We start from the raw sequence: 20,673 nt of genomic DNA, 5'->3' as shown, positions 1-20,673 counted from the left end.
AGAATAGAAAAAAACCTGCCATTCCTAAGGTGACTGATAAAAAATAAATAAAGAGCAAAAGCCTCAAGTCATGGGTCATCTTTACTGATCACCTTGCAATGAAAGGGGAGCATAGAATGTTGTCTTCACACCATCTGTCTATAAAAGTGTGTGTAGTCGTATTTGCATAAATAGTGCTCTCTCATCCAGAACTGATAAGAGTGGAAATAATGGATCCCAGACAGCAAAACTGAAGTAATTTATTCTTTTAACTTCCAATCACAACAGGTTTATTCATATTCTTTTTTTCTGAATATCAAAACTAGATCTCCATGCAAGTGAAAGCTACATTCATGCCACTGAGACAGCTTTGGCTTCCAGCAACTGGTACTGTGGATAAACAGTGTGAGTGAGAGGGCATCGTTTCAGCTCCCTGTAAACAGGAAGAAATTGTATTGAAACTGGAATCCTGGAAGAGTTTTCTAGTTTGCAGCTTCCTTGAGAAAAGAGAATGAAGTTGGAGTGAACCTATTTGTGTGTTCCTGTAAGCTCAGACGTGGAATCTTCCAGTATCCAAGCATGAGGCTCCTTACCAGAACACAATATTCACTTGTTGTTGCACTAGTTCTCCTAAAATGGTTTTGGGCACCTATAAATGAGTCAGAAGTGAACAACAGTAAAAAGTAATTGCATGGAGGGAAGATGCTGCATCCTTGAAGCCTTTGGGAATTGTTTAAAAAGTGCTGATTTTTTCACTTGTCCTTGTTTTCTGTCTTCGGTGAGACTTTAAAATGTAAGAGAAAAAAACAACCCAACAAAACCAAACAAAAAACCAAACACCAAACTGTGCAATAACTAAAAACCCAAGGAAAGAAATCAAGACATGAAAGTTGCAAACATTTTTCAAAAAACCACATGCCCCAGTGCTGCCAGAGACTCATCCTCAGCAAGTGGCCAAGTTACATCCCTTGGAAGAAACAGAGGTCAAGCTCTCTGGAGAAATAAGTCTGTTAATCACCAATACAAGGCAGTTTAATAAATTGAAAATCTTGTCTATAGTACCTTAGATCAGCCCTAGGGAAGAATAGAGAGAATGGAGGACCTTAGCTGTTTTAAAGCAGTTTTCATCCTCATAAAGCTCATCACAGTTGCTTAAAACATTACTCATCTTTGATGTTCTACAATGCCATCATTTGGGTAGGTGATAGACTGAAGTGCAAACAGTGTTTTTGATAACTGCTAAATCTGAATTGCTATTTTAATCAACTGTAACACTTGGATTTTCAGCTGATAAAAATATGTGCAGAAGACACATTGCTGGTGTTAAGTGCAGTGGTATTTAAAATCAATATAAGCTGAGGCAAATTATGCTCCTCTTTGTTTTTCTTCTTAGGTTTCTATGGAAACCTGCTTGGAGGTGGTCTAAAGAAAAGAAATTTTAAAATAGAATAATAAAATGTGTAATTTATACATGCAAAGTAAATATCTTTTCTGCATATTTTTATGGAGTTGAAAAAGGGATTTCATCATTTAATAATCTTCCTTGACAGCCAAGTTGACTATGACCCAGTCTCCTTAGGGTTTACTTTTCTCCATTTGGCTAACATGGTTGAGAGAAGAAAAGCAGTCATCTTTTATTCTGAGCGTCTATTATTTATTTGCTGTATTTTACTTTTTTTTTTAACCAGCAACCTTTACAACTTGTACCATGAAAAATGTCTAAAAAGTTATTTCAAAATTAGAGCTCTGTCAACCTCTTCATGAACACAACATTCCTTCAGAGTTTTAGACAGAAGAATCTACAATGTAAACCTATATTGATACCTAACTATAATAAACAAGCATTAATAGCAAGTCGTGGGGATGTATTGTGTACGTGAATTCTTTTAATGACTTACCATAGCATAGGATAACTTTTCACTTATCCTAAAACAATTACATATACCAGGGGTGACTACTTTGATCTCCAGCACTCTTCTATTACATTTAGTGGTTTTATACCTTTGTATTTTGATGCATAATTTTGTTGTTCGTGTTCTCTTTGCTCTGGTTACTTGCCTTTGAAGCCTGGCTGTTAAATCTCTTAAAAACACACAGTCTTGTCAGTTCTGTAGATATGCAGGGACTGTCATGAACCGTATCACTCTGAGGAAACATTTGGGGTGCTGTGGGTTTAATTCCATGCTGGAAATGAGCTTTCCAAGAAAGGTGTTTCAAGACGCCACAGCCAGTCCATGTTTAGTGTGTACACAGCTCCAGTTTTCTTTCTCCTCAGCAATGTTTTGGAAAACCTCTCTTGAGGCTGCTAATAAGGATCTCCATTCACTATTTGATTACCTTCCTTGTCTCTTATGTGTTGTCCTCTTGTCTCAGCCCATTAATAAACCTCTGATGTTGAACCTTCACTGGTGTCAGGGTGTGTATGTTCTCAGGCTCTTCTCAGAGGTCCAGTGCAGAAAACAGAACCCCTTACAGCTGTTGCTTCTGTGCAAGGGAAAAATTTAACTTTGTAGTTTTTTCATCCCTGCAAACCTGAGAAACTGTGTTACAAATCTTTAAGCCTCATCTAATGAATCTGCTCTTTAAGTATTTTCTGGTCTCATTCCGTGGGCACTACACTGACAGGTACCAGATGAAGCTGGATGACATTAAGCAAATAGTTTGCTCACCAAAAAATATATTTTTACCTTAATTAAAATTATTATTTAATATAATTCCCGATAACAGAAGAAGAGGATTATCCTCTGGAGAACAATTGAAATGTTTTGGGGGTTTTTTTCTCTGCTTTTGAAAATAGAAGATTCAAATTTCAAGTCTTTTGATTTGAAGCTCAGCTTGCTTTCCTTTTCCAGGAAAGGCTGCTTACAGAGCAGAGGAGACATTCAATGTGCAAGGGCTCTAGAATGATGCAGCCCCTGCCTTAACCTTGTGTGCACTCAGCCCTGCCCAGTGGGATAATGATGTGCAAGGGAGAGCAGAGAACAGCTTTGAGACCAGGCGAGTCCAGGCTCAGCTTCTCTCAGCCAGTTTCACACCTCCATGTCCAGACATCTTCCTGCCACATCTGCCTCTTTGATCTCCCTGCTTCCTCCTGTCTGTGTTGCCTTCATCTCTCCTGTAAAACAGATGAAACACTCGTTCTGTGCTGTACAGCACAGCAGTGGCTCCCTTCCCCAAACTCCTTGTCTTCTTTACTTTGTTTCCTTCCTCTGTGTTACCATTTCCTCACCTTCTGTAGTTTAAACTAAATCTACCTGCCTATCTGCCCTCCTTGCCCCTTTAAAAAAGCCCAAACAAACTTGTAAGTGCTCTCTATTCTTTATGCAATATTGTGGTTAATTTTTCTTGTGCAAAAGCAGTAAAACTGAGGTCTGCAATGTGCTGTCTCTGGCCATGCTCGAGGCTGAAGCCAGTTTAAATTTGTGTTATTACAGCACTGCACAGGTAAACACAATTCAGCTGCTGATTTTCCATTTGCAAAAACATAATCCTGCAGAGCTGTGAGAACTAGTGACAGGAGATACAACTTTAGTGCTGTGTTTGCAAAACTCTCTGAGATTGCCAGAGGCCCTTGTCAATGAATGCCAGAGGGGATGAAGCAGAAATTGGTCTCAAACTCATTGCTAATCACCATAAACCATTTCTAAATGAAAACGGTGTAACTCTACCATAGAACAGTGAGGTTTTCTTGTATCAAGGGCCTATAATAGCATGGTGTTGTGATTTGGAATTTGTGTGCAGAAGAAATCAGCCGTCTCTCATGCCTTCACCCTCTGTGATAATCCAGTGGTCTGGGAGTTAAATGGCTTACATAATATTTCTGATACCTTAAGCAGGAAAAAGCAAGTGGTCTGCATGGAGAAAGGTTTCTTTTGCAAGACAGCTCCTGGTCAACCTGCCAAAACACACTCACATAGTGATGTCCTGCCCATGAGTGCACATGACTGGAAAAGATAGGGCATTTCTGCCTGTATTTGTACAGTCCTTAGGACTTATCTATTCAGGAGCTTAAAATTCTGTGATTGATAGGTTTGATGCTCAAAAATGTAGTCTAAAATACTTGAAGCACAAGCAAGCACTTCAAAAGTTTGAAGAAGCTGGAGGACAGTGGAGGAAGCAGAGATTCTTCTGAACACAGGGAGTGGAGAAGAAGGAAGGAAAGGACAAGGACCCTGAAAACGTTCTCTGACAGAGCAAGACAATGGGTGGAAACACCTGCCACTTGTACAGAGCTCAGACTGAGGGTGAGTCAGAAGTAGTCAATGCCTCCTTAGAGCAGCACTTCTGTCTGCTCAGCCAAGTCACAGAAACACCTAAAGGGCTGAGAGTGCTGTAGCCCTCTCAGTTCACCACCCAGTGAAATCTTCTTCATAATGGGAACTGGTAGGGTGTGCACCATCCCTCCATCAGCACTGCCTTCTCTGATGTTTCCTAAACTGGAATGATTTATCTCATCTCCAGCCTGTGATCTCATTTTCTCTCTCTCAAGTCTCTCTTCTGTGATGCTTATGTTGAAATTGTTCAGAATAATGGTCCTGGACTGCATCTGGACTTCTTCACTGTCACTGTGACTCCTCCATTTATACTTCTGATGGAATTATTGATCTGCCTTGAAGATTGTCCTTTTCAGTTAACCTGTAATTTTTTTAATCATCATATAACCTAGTTGAAAGATTGCCTAAGGAATTTGTTCAGATAGCAGCTAATCATATTGAAACTCAAAATGACTGATAAATGCACTAAATGCCAAAAATCCACCAAATATGCAAGGCTTTGCCAATTTAGGGTGCATTGACAGTGAATAATGGAAGCTCTATGGAAATCCAGCTAGTGCATTTATTAGTGGTTTGAAAATGCTTACCTTTTCACAATGATTAAAACATCCCATCATAAAGCTTATTCAGTTGCTACTTGAAAGCTAATGGCTAAAATCCTTAGCTAAGATTTTTTTTGTTTTTTCTTGGATGCTTTTCTGTACCCAGGTCTCCAGGTGCAGAGATGACTTGCCACACCAGGCCTCACTTGCACTGTGCAGAATATGAAAAAGTTCCTGGCACTCAAAATCCTGAAACCTTTCCTGGGATTCACATCCAGAGCCTGTCTGCCAATAGAGTTGTGAGGAGCAGAACACCTGGTCAGCATAGAAGAGCACAGGGTTTGAATTTAATGTAGTTTTTATGTCTCAGTTTGAATATTTGAATATTTAAGATTGGTCAGAAGTGGAATGAGGAACTTCAGGAGCAGAAGCAGGTAAGAAGGCACTGTGCTTAAATTATGCCAAGGGCACCCTGGAAAGAGAATGTAGTTCTAGGTTGTCTCTTCTTTACTGGCATTCTGGATATTGTGTCCCCAGGGCAGACATGCTCCTGGGATACAACTTATCACAGCCATGGCAGAAGACCTCAGTGGGGAGATGGGGGGAGATGGCAGGGATAGTTTTGCCTTTTTTCATTAGGTGGTGAAACCTTTCCACATGGATGCAGGACATAATTGTGCTCTTGGACTGTGTGTTCGATTGAGAAGATGAATTCAGAAGAAGAACAGATTTTTCTCCTGGGATTTGATTTGTACACATCCTACCCCCTGGATCACCATGGGAGATAAGACAGGCCCATTTACTGAGCCGTGTCCTTCAATAGACATCCACTAAGGCAATGTCAGGACTCTTCAGAAGATTAGGAAAAGCTCCAGCTGGGTCTTTCACTTCAAAAAGGGGTTTGCTGTGAAAGGACTTCAAAGTCAGGTGCATAGTCTCTGTCTTCTATTGTGTTTGGTTTATATGAACACAAATAAATTATATTAGAAAAAAACCCCAAACAATCAAGAGGCCTACACGCTGTCAAGTTGCACCAAGAGTGAGTAAACAATGAGAGGCAAATATTAAAACACAGCTGCAAATGGCAGTGATGTCTCTTGTCCTGGAAGCTGCATCCAATTTCCAGCTTTAAAGGAGTTTTTGCCCTGGAGTATCTCCGAAAGGTGGATCTCTCTCCTAGCCCTGTAGCACTGCAGAGGTGGAGGTAGCACAAATAATCATTATTAAAATTGTGAGAAACATTAAGCACTAACATAACACTCTGTCTTCACAGCCCTGAGAAATCAATGACTTGTTGGTCTTCAAACAGCCCTGAAAGGTAAGTCCTTGCTGTGCTCTGCCCTGGGGAAATTCTGCAAATGCCATGTGATGCCCTTTCAGGCAAACCAGTTTGTGCTTTAGAATGATTTCTGAGGCATGATAAAAGTCAAGTCTGGCAGTGTCTGTACAAAAAGACGACTTCCTCCAAGGGCAGGGCCATCCATCTCTGCCTCCCAGCACCTCAAACACTGACTTTTATCTGATCCTGTGTGTATGTCTTCTTGTATCTTCTCTCCTTAAAGTCTGTGCTTTCTGAGAACTTCTGAGTGTTGCTGTACAATCAATATCTACACTGATAAAATCCTAAGTTCTGCATAAGGTAATAACTTAGAAGTGCTCTCATATTTGTGCCTTATTAGTAAAATTTTTCATAAATTAAATTAGTGTTTTGAAACTGCAACCATAAATACAAACTTGTATTGTTAATCCACCTTTTTCAGTAATGTTTATATTTATTATGCTCCACTTTCATAGATATTCCAATACGTTATTTTCCTGGTAAAAGCAGCAAGCATAAAACAAATATTGAAAGGGACTCTGAAGAATGTAAGTTTTAAATTGATGAAATGTGGCATCAAAACACTAGTTTAGAATTTCATTGATTAGAATATAGGGATCTATTCTGTATGACTGGAATTTCCAAACAATTCACATCAGACTTTGAATATTAAGCATCTCACAAGAAAGTACAGTTGCAGATCAAGAACTATAGTTCTATTTTAGTTGCAGACTCTATCCATGAGGCCATTTCTGGGAAAATCATTATAATTCAGAGACAATGCATTTGCACATTTGCAAAAGTTACTTGAAAATAGTCATTGTGTGCTTATCCACAGGGGAGTGAGCTTAGAGACAAATTCCAGCTGTGGCATGGCTGCTGTCACTTTTGGCAATGTAAGGCACTGTGGAGTACAGCTGGAGACACATGAAACCCAGAGACATGAAAGCCATGGTGACTGCCCTTATGCCCACATTTTCTTTTTTTTGCCAGGTCTTTTGACCAGCTGAAAAAAATTTTGTTGGCTATTGAGTTGCTCTGGGTTCAGCCCACCTGACGGGTGACTGTGCTGCAGGTGGCTGAGCTGTACAGGCACCTTTATGTGCCCAGAGCAGTGCAGAGCACCCAAGGCCAGGGAGACAAATATTATCTGTGTGAGGGAGTTGTGAAAACTCACCAAAGGATGCCTGGTTTCATTCTTGTTGTGCTGGTTTCAGCTCTACAGCTCCCTGACACTGACTAACCAATGTCTGATTGTGTGAAATTAAGGCATTGCAATATGTCTAAAATTTGCATTATGCCCCATGTCTTAAGCAAATCAAGCAATAGTACAGAGAGAGAAATGCTGTGAATTCTCCGTTGGCTCCTCATAAAAGCTTCTGGTCAGAGCCAGAGGAATTATTAAAAATCATATTGAGCAGAGCTGAAAAGAGTCTCTCAGTCTATTATAAAAGCTGCAAAAATATATTTTTGCTCATTTTAAAAATAGTGGAAATATTGCAAATGCCATGGCTGACCCCTCTTTTAGCACAGAGAGGCAGGAATGGAAGATTGCAGTGTTATTCTGACATGCCAGCTACCTGATTTGCTGCACAGCCCTAAGCTGGTTTTGAAAGTAATTAGAATGAATATACAGCCAAGATTTTAAGAGCTAAGTAGTACAGCATTTTCAAGTATGTTGCAATATAGGGAAAGACATCATCCTGTAAGGTTTGGGCAGATTTCTGGTCTTGGGAGCTCATAGAGGTTTTCCTGTTTAGACGGAAAAGTTTAGAATCAATAATAGAAACTATTGAAGAGATTACTGATTTTTAACTAGCAATTTTTTATTATTTGTAATGTGTCTAAATGATTCATTATGTTGCTTAACATTTCTTTGCCACAAGAAGAAATAGTCAAACAAAACTAGATCTTCATCCATTGGCATCCTTTCCCCCATCTTTTCTGCCTCTGGATTACCTTTCCTTCTGAATAGTAAGTCTTGGTAAGTTGCTTTCACTTTCCAAGCCAAGTAAAATGAAGTGTTTCACTTTGGCCAGATTGTGAACACTGTTTTTTCTCAGGGAAGTCCTGAGAGTCCATCTCTAGATGAATAGTGTCTATGCTTTGAAATCAGCTTCCTTTAACTGGGACAGGATGCAGCCCGTGTGAGCTCAGCTGCAGCCCCGGGCAGTGCTGCCAACATCAGATGTTGGGATGTCTGCCAGGCACTCGGGAACCCCAAAAATGGTGTGAGGATTACAAAGTGTAAAAATAACAGCTTCGAGGGTTTGGCCTTCTCTTTTTGGAGCTTTGGGCTGTTCAGTCAAGTCACAAAAACTGGCAGCAGTGGGCATGGTGCTGAGAGGAGGGAGGCATTTTTCCACACACATTTTCAAACTTTCTCTGTGGATGGAACTTCAGCCAAATCTGAATAAAAGCAGAAGCTTGAAAGTAGCTAATACACAATTGAAGACATGGCAAGTAATTTTTCAGTCAGGAAGAATTTACCTTTAATTATATCTGCTTTGAAGTGGACAGATTGGCATGTACTCTGGTTGCCCCTTGAGGCAGTGTGGGCACTGTCTTAGAACTGAAGTGGTTGGTAAAATTTCCAGATTCAACAGATTAATTCAGCTGTTGATGTACATGGTGAGATAAGATATTGACACATACACTTGAGATTCCAATTGGCCACAGCACTTTGGCCAATGCTGGCCCATGCTGGTGGCCGTGGCTGTGCTCGGGCAGCACATTGTCCCCTTGCTGCAAGCTCTGGCATTGCTCCAGCTGCTCTAGTGCAGGTTTATTTCATCTCTAGCCAGGCTGCTGTCTGAGCAGTTATCTGGAAGAGAAGGGGGTTCTGTGCTCATGAAAACTGATGGGTGCAAGAGAGGAAAGAAATGCGGAGTGAGAAGGAAAAAGTCCAAAGAACTGAGGCAGATGTGCTGTTCAGAGCTCACAAGGGAGTCTCTGCTCCTTGAATTAGCTTTGGTATTTCAGACTAGGTATGCTGTGTGTGGATGCCATCCAGCTTTTAGCATTATTATCCACTGATACGCAGACTGTGACTAAAAGCAAAAGCTGAAGAAGTGGTGGAAGAAAGGGTCTCTAAAAAACACCTAATTCTCAATTGCTTTCTTTTTTCAGTTTTTCTTTACAGCTTTTTTCCACACAAACACATAATGTTTTCCATGATCTATAAGGGAATAAGGAATACTGGATCCAGTGTGCTGAGCACAGAGGTGGATGATTCTCAGGTTTTGCAAATAAAAACCACCATGTGTTGTTTGGTGAGAGTCATTGGGTTAAATTCCTAGTTGTTCATTCATACTTGGCCAACCACGGAGCATTCCCTGAACCTGTGTTCAGATACAGGATGTTCTTAAAGTATTTATCCGGGTACCTTTGTCTTCCCTGGCACGTCAGAGTGCCCCCTGTGTGTGCCCATTTTTTATGAACAATGAGCTACAAGTGAGCCAGCAAACTAATAGTTATCAGCTTGCACATACAGATGGTAGTTCCCAAATTTTTGCAGTTCGTTCTTCACTGTAGATTTCTTTTCAGTGGCTACTCATGTGTTCTTAAAAGCTGATTCAGAGCCTCCTTCCAGGATCACATAGCACTGGAGGGTCTGTGGTTTTGACTTGGGTCTGCCAATGATGCTGAGAAGGTCAGGACTTCTGTTCTAGAGTCTGAGAGACCCACTGGAGTCTTGAGTGGGACACATGAGAGTCACCTTCCCCTCAAACACAACGTCAGCATTCAGTTCAGCTTCGTGCTGGGATTGCTGCTCAGTCACTTCCTTCCTGTCTGTGCTTTTTTCTTTCCAAGGCCATCATCCTTCCTTCTCTCCCACTCACTCCACTGAGATCACAGACAATGGGGTTTTTAGAGCCGGGGGACCATCAATTCAAACTTCCAGATTAAAGGACAAATTTTAATCATGGCCTAGAGGCATTAAGAAGCACTAATACATTAAATGCTGAAAGATAGGAGCAGAAAAATGCTTGATTTAGAGATAAAGTGGCCTAATGCTAATTATATCTGTTGAGCAATCCAAAAACATGTCACAAATTGGAAAGGACCTTTCCCAATTAGTAAAGAGTTCATTAAAAAGACTAAAAGCTAGCAGGAGATAGAAAAAGCTTGAACCACACATGTATTTTAACTAGACTTTAAAAGAGAAATGTTCTTGTGTCTTCTGTATTTTCTGATTCTGAAATCTTCTATATCTAATTTTGAGCAACTGAGACAGGTATTAGAATCACAGAATCATACAATAATATCCTGAGCTGGGAGGGACTTACAAGGATCACTGAAGTCCAGCTCCTGGCTCTGCACAGGACCATCCCCATCTCCCGCCTTTGGACACTCCCTAATACCTTTCACTGAGTATCCAATAAAGCCCCTAATTAGCACCACCTTTTTGCAGGTTCTTAGTTCACCCCCTCTTAGTAAAGTATTTGAAATGTGTGCTTAGGTTCCATTGATTCAGATAATTATTCATTGCTATATTGATTAACATTTGCAAGAATTATGAACCTGTCTGCTAGGTTTTTTCCATTTTATTTTCCTACTTGGGGATACCTTTCTTTCTTGAAGAAGGGCTACTTTATTTTTGCATGGTAATGGAGAATACCTAAAAATAGTTGTTTAAGGCTTACAGACATACTATGACTTAAAAAACAAAACAAAACAAAAAACCAAACCAAAACAAAACAAACAAAAAAACCCCAAAGAAGTGAATGGGCATGTCAATTATTATTTCTAAGAGAAAAACCGTCTTTTGCAAAATGGTGTCCAAACCATGAATAAAAAGACAGAATGGGCCCAGGGAGTTTAGATGTCTATTACAGAGTAAAGATTTATCAACACAAGGTGGATACAACAAACATTTTGTGAATGTGCTTGTGAGAAGCTCTCCCTTTGGAAGCTTCATTCTGTCTGGCTGCTGAGAAAGCTTACCCAAGGATGGCTCAAAGGTTTGCCAGAATGTTTAGCTCATGAATCTTTATAACTCTCCCCTCCCGTGTCTCTGACAAGTGTCTTTTTTGTACTATCCACTGAGTGGCTTTAATTGCCTTTAGCACCAAGTAACTGTACCAACAGTGAGCTGGACTGTGCTGCCAGCAATTAGAGAGATTTAGTTGTTTTTTGAATAGAGTCAATACCTCGATATTTTTCTGGACACCCAAAGAGTCTGTGATCTACAGGGAGAAAAATGCTATTTTCACATGGAAGGTGGGTTCACAATGCTAACAAATAAGACAGACACACTGACTGTGCACATGAACGAGCACAGAGTGTGCAGACATGACAGGAATCAGTGTCTCTGTGTTTGTGTACCGTGGCTTCAGTGTTGGGATCCTGAGTGTTACTGTAGTGCAAATCAGGAAAAATGACTGCAGTAAACTGGCAGGTGGTAAGATAGAATAAATCTAGTTCTTGCATTCTACTGTTTGCCTATGATTAAAAAAGAAAGGACTTGCTACAGCTACATGGTAATATAGCAGTCCTGCAGTCCTTCCCTTGCCAGACTCAGACACAAATTCCAAGTTGCTAAGCATCCCTAGTTTTCTAGGGCATGTGGTGGGAATAGGAAGTTCTTAGCCATTCTACAAATTTGGGTCTATTAGTTTGACTATAAATGTGGCCTGAATGGTGGCTTTAAAATCACCCCATTTCACTGTTACCTTGCAAAGTTTAGCAACCTTACCTGATACAAACTCATTAACTGGCACATCTGTGGACCTGTAGATAAATTTGTATCAGCATCTGTAACATACTTCCTCCTTTTAACTCTTGTAATGCTGTTTTCTATAAAAAAGACCTAGATAATCTTGTGATTTTTTTCTGACATGTATGGTCATTTGCAGATACTTTCTGTACTATTAATGTATCTGCATGTGTTTTATATTTTGGAACCTTTCAAATTACAGCTTTTGATCTTTGTAAAATTCTCTTTACAAATTTCTAAATGTATCATGTATCTGAAAGTATGGCTGTCAACTGGGCTGGTAAGTATATTTCTTCCTATTATAACAAAATCAAATATTGAATGGTTACGGATGTTACTCAGGATCTAAGGAGAAAATGGAGCTCTGGGACTTCTGCGTGTTGCTTGCAAATTAGAGCTGCAAGTCTAAAGGTCTTTGTGCAAACAGTCTGCTCCTGCTGCTGGTGACATAAAAAAAAGAAAAGTCTCATGTGTAGACATAATCATCCTCCAGATACAGGTATTTCATTTTCTGATTGCACTTGCACAGAAACTACAGATCAAAATAATAAATTTTGGTCAAGCAACATTTTTCTTTCAAACATGACTGTTCCCAAATTAAATTAATTCAATTTTAGATGAATCAATTCATGCTTAGCCTATGGAGGCCTGTTGAGTTCACATTCTCAAAAATCAGCTGGAAAGGATAAAACTTGAGCAATTATTTTTACGATTGGCTGCCCATTCAATTTCTGTTTCTCTAATGGGATTGTTCAGTGAGTATTCTACCAAAAGGGCGGAAATTGGTTCAGCTAATTCCACTCAGTAAAAAAGATGAGAACCATGACATTGTATTTAGCTGCTTGCTTTTTGTACAGGTTCTGCCTAAGCTAATCTGTATAACTTACTTGAGACAGTTTTGACAGAGGAAGATGAGCTCTGACCCTCCATTGAGCCACGGTGCAGCAGAACCCCTACACATATTCCTCACTCCTGCTGCCTTTCCTGAATAAGCATAAAGCTAAAGATATGCTGCTGTTTCAATCTCTCCTTGTCTTTAACCTGTTGCACATTGTTATTCACTGATCTGCAGTGAGCAACAAGGATTTATAGCAAGTAGGGGTCTGGATAAATAGTTATCACAGGGAAAACCACGATGGTTTAAGCCAGAATCAAAAACGTGCCAAGGATCTCTGGCAATCTGTAAGATCACATAAAAACCCCCAAGCCAAAAAAACACAAACAAACAAAAAATCTAAAAAGAAAAAGCAGGAAAGTTCAGAACAGATTTACGGTAGAGTGTATAGAGCAATTATAAAAGGCTGAAAAAAACCCTTTTCTCAAATATTAACCTGAGATGGAAAGAACTTGAAGTTAATGGCTGCTTGAAGTAGAGGGAAACCAGTGAAATGGCTCTGGGATGACGGTGGGTGTACAGAGCAGAAGGTGGATGCAGAAGCAACTCCTCTGTAGAAACAGGTTGCCTCAGTTGCTGCCTGACTGCCCACCTGGTACCTGCTGGTTGTGGAAGCACAGCACTGCTGCCCCTTTCCAACACAGGTTAGTGTTACTTTAGTGCATTTATTAATAGGGAGAAAGCTGTGGGGCAGATCTGTAAAGATACAGAAGTGTTTAACTCCTGTTGTTAACAAAATGCCTTTAAAAATCAGCTATTGTGTTCTAACCATTTAATTTCTCTGATTATAACTTAAATATGTTACTCCCTACTTAAAATAACTAGTGAAGTCATGACAAGGAAAATTATTTCCTTGCTGAATTTTAATTCCTGTTTAATTATAGGCTCTCACTGGCTTTTGAATGTAGGATCAGTGAAGAGTTCAGCACTTTTTAAGATATACCTTCTGAACAAAAATAGGAACAAAGCATATTGTATCAGAACAACAGCAAATAAGTCTTAATCTTGAAATCCAAGTCCTGGCTCAGTCCTTATATCACACCTACTTCACAGGCCTAAATTCTGCTGTGACTGGAGATGATGGATCTGTTTTCCATCAGAGAAGAGGCAAATTAGAAAGAATGCTCATAATCCATGAAGAATGAGGGAAAGTCTAGACAGTGTCCTATTCCACAAAAATCGTGAGAATCCTCAGGAAATGCAGACTATCTCTACATAAAGTTGAAGCCTGTGTGGACTCTGATGCCCCTGTGGTTTATCCTGCCAGCATTCCTTTGTGGCTGTAGTGTCAGGGTTTTGCAAGCCACAGACACTTTTTCATGCTGGGAAGGTCTGCAGGGTCTGGGCTGCAGGAAATTATGTGTTCTTTGTCTGCAAGAAAATACAAAAGCGAGCAAGTGCTAGAACTGCAATTTCCTTAATTACCAGCTACATTCAGTTGGGCTAAATCCTCTAAAAATAGAATTAAATTTATTTAAATTATCTGAATAGCTTTATTTAATCTAGAGCTCCTATGAGCAAAGCTTATTTAAAAGCTGACCAATCTTTTTAATTATTCATTGTTCTTCAGTTACTTTGTAATGTGGGTGGAAAAACACTTGGAGTTTTTTTTCTTAAAGTAGCTAAATCCATATTCATGTTTAGATTGGTTTTCCCATTGCTTTTGAGGGCAGTAGTGAGTTTAAACTGTGTCAGCATTTGGCTACGAGTGAATTGTAGAAAATTGTTTTAATTGATTTTTATATTTTGAATAATATGTTAACAGGCTATCATTAAATTTTGCTTATGCACATAAACAAACAAAACTCATGGGAATGTGTAATGTTAAATCAGATGGTTTACATTTAGGCTCAAATCTAACTAATAACTTCTAAATCCACTTTTGTACGCACATGCAAATTCTCATCAAAAGCTGCACCAGGGACTGCAGGGTTGGCCTGCAAGAATATTTTAGGAAACTTTTCTGTCAAGACTGAGTTCTTATACCCAATTTTCCTTTGAAAGCAGAAATGAGTCCATAGAAGTCAGTGGAATTACACAGTTGCAAAACTGGTCTCATCCCTGAGACCTTACGCAAACCAAGAGCAGCAGGACAGCCTGGACTCCAGGCACCCTTTACATGCCCTTGCCTGAACAGAATGGGGAACCTGCTCAGTCTCTGACATGTAGTTATTTGCTTTGAAGGGGCAGCAGTTTAGTTCTTCATCCCAGGATCCTCGTGGCTCTCAGGAGATGGAGCAAACACGCAGCCTGGTGGAATTTGGGCATAGCCACTCACTGAACAGGCTGTTCCAGTGCTCTGAACCCAACAGAGGAGTCCCTGTGCTGACTCTTCAGCAAGTTAATCTCCCCTTCTTTATGGCCATTTTTCACCCAAGTACTATTAAGAGTCATTAACATCAGGAGAGTTCAGTACTTTGTACTACAGGCTTCCCTTGTAATTTTTGCTAGACTCACATACAGTGTAAATACTAAAGGAAAATTCAAGGAAAGATAAATTTTCTGCTGGCAAGGAACATTTTAAACCTATTACTTGAAAGAATCACCAGGGAGGAAGAGATCAGCTGCACTGGAAATGAAAAATATAAAAGATAAACTCTTTCCATCACTTCAGTTCAGCAGATGCAGGACTTGAACGCAGATAGTGTGTGATTTATTAATTTTATATGTAGGTAGTTCATATATGGTCTTTGTAATATGCTGTAACTCTGTAAAACAGATTTGTGCCTTTCCTTCCCTTTTTCTTTCTATTTTACCTCCTATATAAATGACTTTTTTGTGCATTTAATGACTAGGACATTAAAAAACTTTTAGTCAGTTAAAGACACGTATTATTAAATACTCCTTGACTCTATTGGGAGTCTCTATTTTACCATCTCTATTGAGTGTCTGTTACACACAGGATTTAAATAATGTTATAAGAAAGTAATAAATTTATTATTGAAGCATGATGCAGCTGCTCAGAAGCACTGGCTCTGTTTCCTGCATTGCCACTCACTCTTGCTTTAAAATACTTGGCAAACTGCTCCAACTTTCTGGGTATCTATATTTGATTTCTATCCCATTTTTCATTTCTCCACTTAAACTATTCATCAGAGTAGAGACTTTTTCTCTGTCTTTCTCTGTATTTTGCTTTGTGCTTTAAAATCCTGATCTAAATTTACATTCCAGGCACTGCTGTGGTTCAGCAATAGTGAAAGATAACAGTAGCAATAAGTCAGGATTGAAAAAGGCAGTTCCTCTGACATTTGGCATTTAATGTAATGTCAATATGCTGAAAGATTTTAAGAAAATAGTCTGAATCATGCTGCTGTCATTCCTGGAATCTCTGTGCCAATTCAAATTGAGAGAGGCATGCATGGATAGTATTGGGATTGAGAACTCCAAGAACACTTGAGTAAGTTTTACGAGAGCCTGAATGAGACTTATGACCTTCATACCATGCTATTCAGCCCTTGGCAGCAATTGTGCAATCAGTGGTAAGGACAGAGTTTGAGGCTTTTACGAGGATGACATTTGGCATGACTAAAATATTTTATCAGTAGCTTCTGCAAGGATTTCTTTAAACACCACTGTCATACAGCAGATTGTTGCAATATGAAAAAGGCAAGACAGCAGGATGCAAAAAGGCTCAATTCCTCACTACATTTCAGCTTTTACAGATCACTAATCCCGGGGTCAGAGCAAATTGTAGCCTTGGACTTAACCGGTAAAGATACACCCTGAGTCAATGCAGAAAGAATTTCTCTCCTTCAGACTTGATCTGAACAGTTTATCATCAGCAAAGACACCGAGAAACTTTCTGTAAGGATGTAGGTATAGGATTCTGTTATCTTGGGGAGCTTAGTATGCTCAGCATACACCAAAGCACAGTTTAAAGTTGATAAGGATTCCATAAAATTTTGCAAGGATAGGCAAAGATGATCCCTTGTGCAGTAAGATTTTTTCACAAATTCTCTTTGTGCTTTCAGTTGGATCACCTGTTCCTTTACCTGCTGTGCAGCACTGTGTGGATCTCCCCCCCAGCTGTGTGTGTGTGACTGGTGGGTGAGGTGACTGCAGTCAGTCCCTTCAGTGGTGTCCATGTGTCCTGCCTGGGCTGCGGACTCTGGACAGGGGCAGCCTGTAGAGTTCTGTAACAAGCAGCTGCCATCCTGGAAATGGGTGGATTCCATGGAACTGGAAATCTCAGAAAGCAGCATCAAAAAGTCTAACTTTCTGAATTAGAACTCCAGAATCAAAGGACTCCAGAGAAATACTGAAATGTGCTTATGTCACTGGTTATCAACAGTGCAAAGGTAGCCTGGCATCTGTGAAGTTTGGACTTGGCAAGAAACAAGCCAGAAAAAATTTGGGAAGCTCAGCAACTTCCTATAGGTCTCTATTGATATGATCTCTCTTTTGATAAACAGGTAGTTTTCAACAAAATTGTTTATCACCTTTAATGCTGAGCTGATCCCGATTTTTCAGTGCAGAAGACAGATGTCAGTAAGGGCTGTTCACATGTTTTCCATGAGAGAAAAAACACTAAAATTAATTTGTTACATTATATGTTACTCAGTTATTTGTTCTTGAGAAAGCCTGGCAAAATCAACCCAATAAAGTTTAATTTTGAAATTTTAAAAATTATGGGTTTGCTTCCTTCTCCAGTGCAAGTTTGGAATCTTTAGACAGGCTGCATTTACACTTCAGTTGTAAGGCAGTTGCTAAATGGAATCACAGCAGTTAGAGATGGTAAGATCTTACTGAGCCATCCGGTTCAAACCCTCTGGCAGGTTATTATTGAAAAGTAAAAGAAATAGACCTTTTAGTTAAGGATCCTCCTGATTCAAACAGTGACAAGTTTGCAGGACTGATGGCATAGGATTTTGAATTTTTTAAAATAATTTCACCATATAGGAGCAATATCACTTCTGCTAATGATGGAAAATGAGGTTGGCTGTGTAGCCCAGCATGATTTATGGTGGAGTGCAGCACACTATAAAGTTCTTTAGCCTTTAATTAAACCAAGACTTACAATCCCTACAACCAGAGTTCTCAAAAATTAATTAATGTCTCAGTTGAATAACTGTGAAAAGGATGCAGAAATTATTTCCTAATGACTTAGTTAAAATGTTTATTTTAATCTTCACAAGGGACCTTGCTTTTAAAAATTAAGATTCCTCATGGAGAAACTGGTTCTGAAATAGGATTGGTTAAAAGATAAAAAATAAGTTACATTTCTAATAGAATCATGAAACTTTAGAGGGTTTAACCTTCTCTTATTTTGCAGAAGGAATACAATTTGAACTTCCTCTAAATGTGTTTTTTTCCCAGACAAATGTGTCTACCCTGCAGTGTTTGGGTGTTGCCAGTGAAGCTGACTCAGTTTTCTTCATCATTTTGTAGGTAACAGCAATACTACAGGCCAGACAGTGCCCCTCCTGATACCTTTGGGACTTCTTTAATGCCAATGCAAATCTGGTGGAAAAGCAAAAACTGGAACAGCAGTCAGCTCCCAGTCCTTCAGCTGTGGCTCTGCAGTTAAACTTTGGTTCTGTGAGTAGCAAAAACAAACTGTTGTCTCGAAAACCAGCAGTAACAAATCTTTGATGTGCAAAGTTAATATTCTCAAATATGTAATTGTAAAATAGAAGGGCATGAATTTTTTTTGGTGGCTTTTGAATATGAGGGTACTTAGTGTTACATCGAGTAAGCACGACGAGCTTGTGAAAAGGCTGGTTACCTGGGGCTGTGTATTGCTGTGTCTGGAAATAAGTAAGAGAGGATAAAATAGGCAGTATCTTCTGAAAATGTTGCCAAATGTATAGATTTCAGAAGAGTTACTCCCCTAAATTACTCTCTCTAAATATCCTTATTACCCTTATCCTCCATTTAAATGGTGCAGAAACAAGGATACGTGCAGCCCTCTCAACTGGGCACTGCAATGTGCTGCCACAGGAAGCCAAGGCTGAGAGAGACAGTTATCAAATGACAGGTAATAGGGATCTGGGTTTCTTTTTCTATCGGGGATTGAAAGAGCCAGAGAGAAGTACAGTCCATTTTTATGGCCTGAATATTCCTCATTATGAGAGAGTCCTACCTCCTTTTCACTAAAATGGTGCTGAATCCCCAAACCTATGCACTGTGAAGCAAAAAATAAATGAATGCTGTTTGAGCATGGAAAGATAAATATTCCATTTCCAGTCAAATTCATGCTTCAGCAGGGAAGGTTCCCAAATGGCCCAGTCACTACAGGGGTGAACAGTAGGTTACCACAGTTCTGTTGCTGCAGAGTTTCACTTTTAAGAAAGAACAGTCAATGTAAAGCCCATAATCTCTTTTTGGATGTACCTTCTCCAGCTCAGATATATTGTCCTGGATGCCTTCCCTCCTCTTAAAGAGAGGAATAAACACTGGCTCTGAACTGTATCAATAGGGCAGTGAGGCTTTATGCTAATCCTGTCCATTATCCACTTATCATTACCTCTGCAGGTTCCTGCACTCAAGGCAGACTTGTGTTTTTCCCCTACACCAGTGCACAACTCCATGACAGTTTTCTCAGTCTTGCTTTCAAGCTTTGTGGGAATTCTAATGGAAGCACTAAATCATTTTGCTATGGCAATTGAGTCTGCTTTGCCTTTTAGCTGTAATTAACATTCACCCTTCCTGTTTCAAATGAGCATGTCGCTCTGGGATCCTCCTCTAAACACAACATTTTTCTCGTTTTTGGTCTTGCTTGTCTTTCTAGTAAATAGGTACCTTGAGAATTGCTCAGCAATCATCGCTATCATAGTTCATCATTCCTCAAGACTGGGAGTTTATGATGAATTTGTACAATATTTTATAAGCGATGGCTAACACAGTTGTGCAAATTATTTCCTTTTATACTAAAGAATAGATTATTAGCATGAACTTAAAATCAGTTGGACTATGCTTTACACATTGTGTTATCATGTATGTTTATGAAATATGACAGTAGAAGGCTTCCAGCAACATTGCCTTTGCCTTGTGCAGCTCTAGGGATCAGCTTATGAAATGCTGGAAAATAAAGCCCTCTGAGACAGATAATGACCCTTTCCATCATCTCCATCCTGCCATCCTGGGGACTAAACTTACTAAAATCCTGGCATGTCTGGAAATTTTTTTTTAGTCAGTGGGGCTTCAAAGTGGGAGAGTGACAAAGTGGCAGCAAGTCACTGGCTGCCTTCTACCTCCTGTCCTTGAAATATGATCAGGGAAATGCCCATCAGCCACAGCATATCCTTTTCTACAAGAATATTCCTTTGGGGCTGTGCCAGCCCATGATGTACCAGAGCAGCCTCTATTAGGTGGCTTTGTGCCATGAATGCAAGCCAATCTCTAGCTGAAGACGAAAGAGAGAGAAGATTTATGGCCACTCTACCCTAAGCTGTATCTGCATGAGTGCAGTTTGGAGCACAGAGTTGCTGTGGGAACCTGGTGACAGCCCCCAAGGTCCCCTTGTGTTCAAGTGCCATTTTCAGTCCTGTAACAAACACACTCATTTACATGGGAAATGGTGACTGGGCTGTTGGGCTGTTGCAATTAACCCCTGCTGGGAGAATCCACTGCAATGGATTCAGAAAAGGAAGGGTCAATAGGAAGAATTAGAGATTGAGGACAAGGAGATTTTTTTTTTAGTTTGTTTTTTGTTTTTATTTTTTAAAGCATGTTTTTTCTTGAGTGAAGGTAAGATAATAGAAACTTTGTAAAGTGAACAAAACATGATTTGGCTGGGCAAAGAAAGGCTGTGTCAAACATGCAGACCATAATGAGCAGCAGGAAGCTGTGTGTAGGCGCCCCATGACATCTGAGGGAATATAGAGTGTCAGAGCAGCAGGGTTTGGACTGGGATTTTTAAACTAACTCATCTGCTTTGCATTGGAGCAGATGAGCAATGCTCATTTTATCCATTTTGTTACTTTACTGTAGTAGAGTCCAACAGA

The sequence above is a fragment of the Pithys albifrons genome, chromosome 11 (genome assembly GCF_047495875.1).
Source record: "Pithys albifrons albifrons isolate INPA30051 chromosome 11, PitAlb_v1, whole genome shotgun sequence".
In the NCBI taxonomy this organism is placed as follows: Eukaryota; Metazoa; Chordata; class Aves; order Passeriformes; family Thamnophilidae; genus Pithys; species Pithys albifrons.
Note: the sequence above shows the minus strand (reverse complement) of the source record.